Genomic DNA, 6,264 nt, shown 5'->3' on the forward strand with positions numbered 1-6,264 from the left:
CAAATATTGACATTTCCTTAAATGAATGAAAATCAATAAATAATGAATATATTAAAATATTCTGGGAATACTACTCTACCAACAAGAGGGCTCGTGTCCTTCACCACCATCCTGAGACAAAATTAGCCGAACAAACTTGCAATAAATCGGTTCAACCAAAATCCCATCCAACATATAATTCTATAATTTCCAACTTGACTCGATTCAATCGAAGACTGAAAGCAAACTGACTCTGCATTATGGCAACATTTTCAGCAGGTTTTAGTGACATGTTTGTATGGTTGGCAATGAAATTTTGAAGCCAATAAAACAAACAAACTGAAAAACAGACATGAGATAAATATCTTATTGGGTAAAACAGATATCGACAAAGTATAACTTTGAGGAGATAGCTTTTAGTTGGTGCCATTTTGACTGATTTCATCCTAAATTTTTTCTTTTTAAACTGAACATAATCAAATTTGGGGAAAGGGGTAGTGCTAACATTAGCAACAGCTAGCTAGCATGATTTAGAAGATGTGCAATTCACTTTAAAATGAAATGCTAATTTTCTCTTGTAAAACACTGCCAATGTTAAACTGTACAGATGCTGATCAGGACCAATGTGTATCATGTGTAGTTCTCAATTATGCCTTAAATTAGGTGTTCATTAAAACAATAACAAAGACAGAAACTAGCCATAAAGACAAGAACTGTTAAAAACTGGGTTTTAATCTGTTTCTGCGGCAAAGTTTGATATTTTAACATATCTGTAGGGACGGACTCACTGAACCAAGACGTTCTCACTCCCAAAGCATAGCATATTACGCTATGTGACAAATCGTCGGTATGTTACGTTTTTGGCCACCCACACATTCCTATGTTACGCGTTTGGAAACAGGAGGAACGATGAGAACCGTTTGGACTGAATCTACACATGTACATTTATTTTACTTTCTCATCATTAATCGCTTTGGAAAACACTATTTAACATGATTAAGATTGTGGTTAAGGTTAGGGATAAGGTTATGGCTAGAGTTAGGATTAAGGTTAGGTTTAGGTCCGGAATACACGGCTGGAATATGTGTTACCGCCAGGAGTGTCAGTCTGTTCCATTCCATCCACAATCGGGCGCGTGTCATAGGGTCGCGGAAGGTTACTTTTCGCGTTCCCATGGGACGCCTCAGGACATGACAAACTGTCGATGTGTTACGCGTCGGGAATGAAAATGCTCTGCCTGAACTGATTCTCAAGTAGCCACTTAAGGAACTGCAGTTTTTGGTTCGCCTCATTTTTTAACCCTGTAAGGTTCAGAGAACTCTGTCTTTGAGATTTCTCACTCCATATCTGATGTGGGCTGGATTTAGTTTTTGGTAGTTCAAAGCATATAAGCAACACAGTTTGAGTTACAGTGACAGCATTGCTGGTCTCCTCAGATCCATCCACAGGGCTTTGTTGTGTCTTTTGACTCATTGTTCTGGTGTTATAATTTGCAGCTGTAGTTTTTTGGTTGACATTTACTGCAGTTATTGATCGTGTGTCCAGCAATCCATATTATGTTTAGCAAAAATTCTATAGCAACATGAATATTTAATAAATGTATATATATAAAAGGTAAAAAACTAACAATTCAGGATATGTTAAACTTTTTTTCAAACAATTAATTTTTTATATTCAGGATCCAACAGGCAACAGGTCACTTGTGTTTAAAGTTAAAGTCACTGAAACGAGTTGTTTAACACATTCTTGACACATGGCAGACTTACTTGCTGCATAGGGGTAATATAGACTCTGGTACAGTGACCTAATGGTTACACTTGTGAGTGTACGTCAGCACTGTGGATTTTAAATGAAACACTGAAGATGTGATTGAAGTGTAGACTTTGAGCTTTAATTCAAGGAGTTTTACCAAAACATTTTATTAATTAAGAAATAACAGCCATTTTCATACACAAGCCCCTAGTTACAGAGGCTCAAAGCTAATTGGAGGAACTAATATCGTTTTAAATATAAGACTTTATTTTAATACTTAGATGAAAATATTTTGCAGTCACCAAATCACCAAATGTTGTGTTTCCTCCCAAGGGATGATCTGCCAGGCCTTTACTGCAGCTGCCTTCAGTTGCTGTTTGCTTGTGAGTCTCTCTGTCTTCCGTTTTGTATATAATAGCTGAAAAGCATGCTCCATTGTGTTGAGATCAGGTGATTAACGTGACCACTGAAGTGTATCCAATTTCTTGACAAACTCCTGTGTAGCTTTTGCAGTATGCTCTGCGTCATTATCCATTTGCAAATCCTGAATTTGAGCAGAGAGTACAGCCATGTAAACCTCACAATTCTTCCTGCTACTTCTATCAGCAGTCACGTCATCAATAAACACCAGTGAAGTGACTCCACTGACAGCAATACAGGCCCATGGCATAACACTGCCTCCACCAGGTGGAACATAACAGATGGTGGTATGTTTCATACTCTCCTTACTTTTCTTTTCTTTGGTTATTTTTGGTTTTATATACAAGAGCCAGTGCAGAGCTCAAAAAAATCTTTGGACTGATGTTTTCTGGCAAAGTCTAATCTGGCCATCTTGTTCTTAGGTGTAACCAGTGGTTTGCACCTTGCTCTAACGTCTCAGTGTTTCCATTCAAGAAGTCATCTCCTGATTATAGACAGTGATATACCTACATCTTTGCATACGTTCCTGACTAGGTTAGATGTTATGAAGTTGTTTTTTCTTTCTTTCATTCAGGCCTTTTGGTGTTGGTGAGCTGGCCAGTACATTCCTTCTTTTTAAGAAGATACCTGATTATTGATTGGCCATTTCGATGTTTTTGCTATCTCTTGAAGAGATTTATTATGATTTTTCAGCCTAATAATGGCCTCCTTCACTTGGATCAATATCTCAATATATTGATTGAGAGTTCGAGTGAACAGCTACCAAATTCAAGTTCAACATTTGGAATCAACTCCAAATCTTTAATCTGCTTAATTTGTAATGAAATAAGCATTGCAACTCCCTGTCAGTCAATTTTCCAATTACTTTTGAGCATCCAAATATAAAGCACATGTTAAAATCCTTTAATTAACCCTGGAATTCTGCACTTCAGTTACTTTGTAATTGTTTGCTCTGGTAGTGATGTTCTTTGTGGATGTAGAGCTAAAAGCAAAGAAAAGAAAAGAAAAGAAAAGAAAAGAAAAGAAAATGAAAGTGTCATTGTACAACTATTTATGGACTTAGCTGCATGTTTACACTCTGGGTAAACCCAGTGTATTGTGTAGTACTACCACATACTAAGTTTTATAAAACTTAGAATGTGGCTGTTGAAATGCAAAATCAGCCTAATAATCGTTCAAGAGCTAGTGTCAGGGCTCTCACCATTTATACAAAAAAAGTTTTTTAATATTGATTACTTATAACCTGCCTCTCACCCTAAGACAGCTGGGATAGGCTCCAGCCCCCTGATGACCCTGAAAAAGAATAAGCTGAAGCGAATGGATAGATGGATAATCACTTATATAAAATACCATCACACAGATATGACTAGAGGAATCAGAGAAAATGTTTTGGTTGGTTGGTTGGTTGGTTGGTTGGTTTTGTTTTGTTTTTGTAATATTTCAGTTATGAAAACTACAGGAACTATATGTTGCCATGATTTGAGCACCATATCAAAACACACTTCCCAAAGGGAAGAACTATTTTGGACCTGAACTAGAGTTCTGGTCCAAACACACTGACCCAGAGCTGGTGTGACTGGGTTGGCAGGCTGGACACTTGTCAACTTGATCTCAGTCCATCCTTTAAAAAAATGGACTTGGTCAGCCTCCACCTTGTTACACTGACCTGCAGCTAAACAGATTCACTGAGGAACTGATCCTTATTGGTTCAGACAGGAACAGAGTTTGGGCTCTGCAAAGAAGCACACGCCAGCTTGGATCACTGTCACAGACATCAGAAGGAGGTTTGCCAATTCAACCCCGAGCCTACTGTGACCCACATTCCACAGTCCAGGTTTGTTTCATTTTTATAAGTATGTGGAAATTTTTCAGTCTGCCAAAAGGGTTAAAGTTTGTTCAGGTACACAAGTTAGTGTAGTGCTGTCTGCATATGAACTTTCTCTATTTTTTTCAGTTTTATTGTGATTAAAATTAAAAATATGCTGTTGTTTAATTGTTATTTGTGACTTTTGCTGAGTGCATTGCCTAATTGTTAGTCTAAGCTTCAAATTGCTGAAGCCTGCAGCATGTAGTTCAGTGTGGTTGGGTGCCTGTAACCATCACTAGACAGCTGCAGTAGTATTTACTGAGTGTCCAAATGTCATTACATGGATATTCAAAAACAGGCAGGCTTAAAAAATACTTTACAAAGCTAGATTCAGCAAGACAGAGGAAAAAGACAGCAAATCAGCAAAGTTGGTATGAAAACCTGATCCAGCATTAGCCGAGTCATCTCAAGTTTAGGACCTCGTACCAGTGGTCCATTTGCCCCAAAAGTCAGACATTGGTGCTGGGAGTGACATCACTTCTGAGTCTATCAAGTTCCAGTAGTAAAATCAGAATAACAAAGAAAACAGGATTTGTTTTGCTCCTTAGCAACCTAGAGCCATTCATGCAACTCTAGCAGTACAGCACAGTGCTTGTTTTTTGCACATAAAGACACAGCTGCAGCACATTCATGGGTAGAGCCTGGTCATTGCTCTGTGTATGGCTTATTTAGCCAGTCACAAATATACAGCAGTGGCAGTACTGAATACAAGTTTTATAATTTTACTGATGTTTACGTGTACTGCAGCTGGTTTGACTTTCCAAGTTGGAAGTCTGACTTGAGGCAGAACTTAGAAATTGTGACTTTAAACACGCCATAATTCTTTCTACCAGATTCATCCTCGTCTTTTCAATAAGATGATCCTGATAACAAGACCTGGTGCATATTTGTCTAAATAAACACACTCATCTATTCAGGTTCATAACATATTCTTTTGCAAAGACAGGGACACTGCTTTGGACTAACACATTTTCCTATTTTCTATAGAACCCATCCATAAGTGGCGTTATTTCAGTTTAGTCTGAATATATTTTATTTATATTTTGTGTTCCTGCGAGTCCACTAGGTTCCACTCGAGTAGGAGTAATGATAAATTCAAATGGAAAGATATATGTGTCTGTTTTTGTGACCGTGCGGACTTGTCTGCAGAGAATTTATATTGCAGTGAATGAACCACACATGCACCCCAGATGGCCGACTACAGGAATAAATACTCATCTGTAGTGTCTGTGTCTGTGTCTGTGTCTGCACTAGAGTATAGGCTAGGCTTTTGCATTGTTATTTTTCTTTGAATACTGGGTAATTATTGGGTAATAAAAAAATTTTAGGTTTCACAGAAATGAAAAATGTTTGCTAAAGATAAATTCAGTTACAGACAATGAGAACTTAAGTGTCCAAGCAGGAACTCACTTCAGTTACAGTATTAGCTGAAACAAAACTTTGCCTCAACTGAGTTGAAGTGTTCTCCTTGTTCCAGTGAATGAAACATGTTTCACTGTTACTCTGTCATGAGTACAAAGAGGCAGTTTGGGTGAAAAATAAAAAGTAGTGTTACATCAGAAGGATTTAAGGATGACCAATGACCTCTTAGTGAGTCAACAAATCGCCTTTTCAGAAATCCTCTTACAGTACAAGCGCTTTCTGTGGCTACTAGGAAAGACAGAAAAACCTCTTTAAACCTTTTTTTGTCTTTTGTGCTTTATTGCTTTAAAAGACACTTCATGTCATCCAGCTTTAAATGCAGTAAGAAAGTAAGTAAGGATCTTTTATAGCAGTTTCATGATTTCTTAAATGAGATACCAATGGCAGGTGTTGAACTGGGGGTTTGGGTTGGGATAGAAATGATAAATGGTCACTTCAATGAAACATTGTAATAAGATGTTATGATCTTGCATGACTGGATTTTGACTCTTCTAGATACAGCGCTATAATTTTTATAAATAAATGCATCTACACATCTATATCATGTACAGCTCACTGAACATCTTATTAGAAACACCATGCTAATAATGAGTCCTTTTGCTCTGAATATAGCCCCAGTTCTTGGTTTATGGATTCCACAAGATTTTGGAAGAATCCCTTTTAGACGCTGCTCCACACTGCCATGACAGCAACACATCATTTCGGCAGATTTGGCAGATTTGGCAGTCATGCTGCCAGTTTCCATACCAACTGGGGAGACTTTTTCTTGCTGGGAGTAGCCATTAGAATTTAGCAAACATAAAGTAGTGCACGTGGTTAGCAAC

The sequence above is a fragment of the Oreochromis niloticus genome, linkage group LG17, assembly GCF_001858045.2.
Source record: "Oreochromis niloticus isolate F11D_XX linkage group LG17, O_niloticus_UMD_NMBU, whole genome shotgun sequence".
Classification (NCBI taxonomy): domain Eukaryota; kingdom Metazoa; phylum Chordata; class Actinopteri; order Cichliformes; family Cichlidae; genus Oreochromis; species Oreochromis niloticus.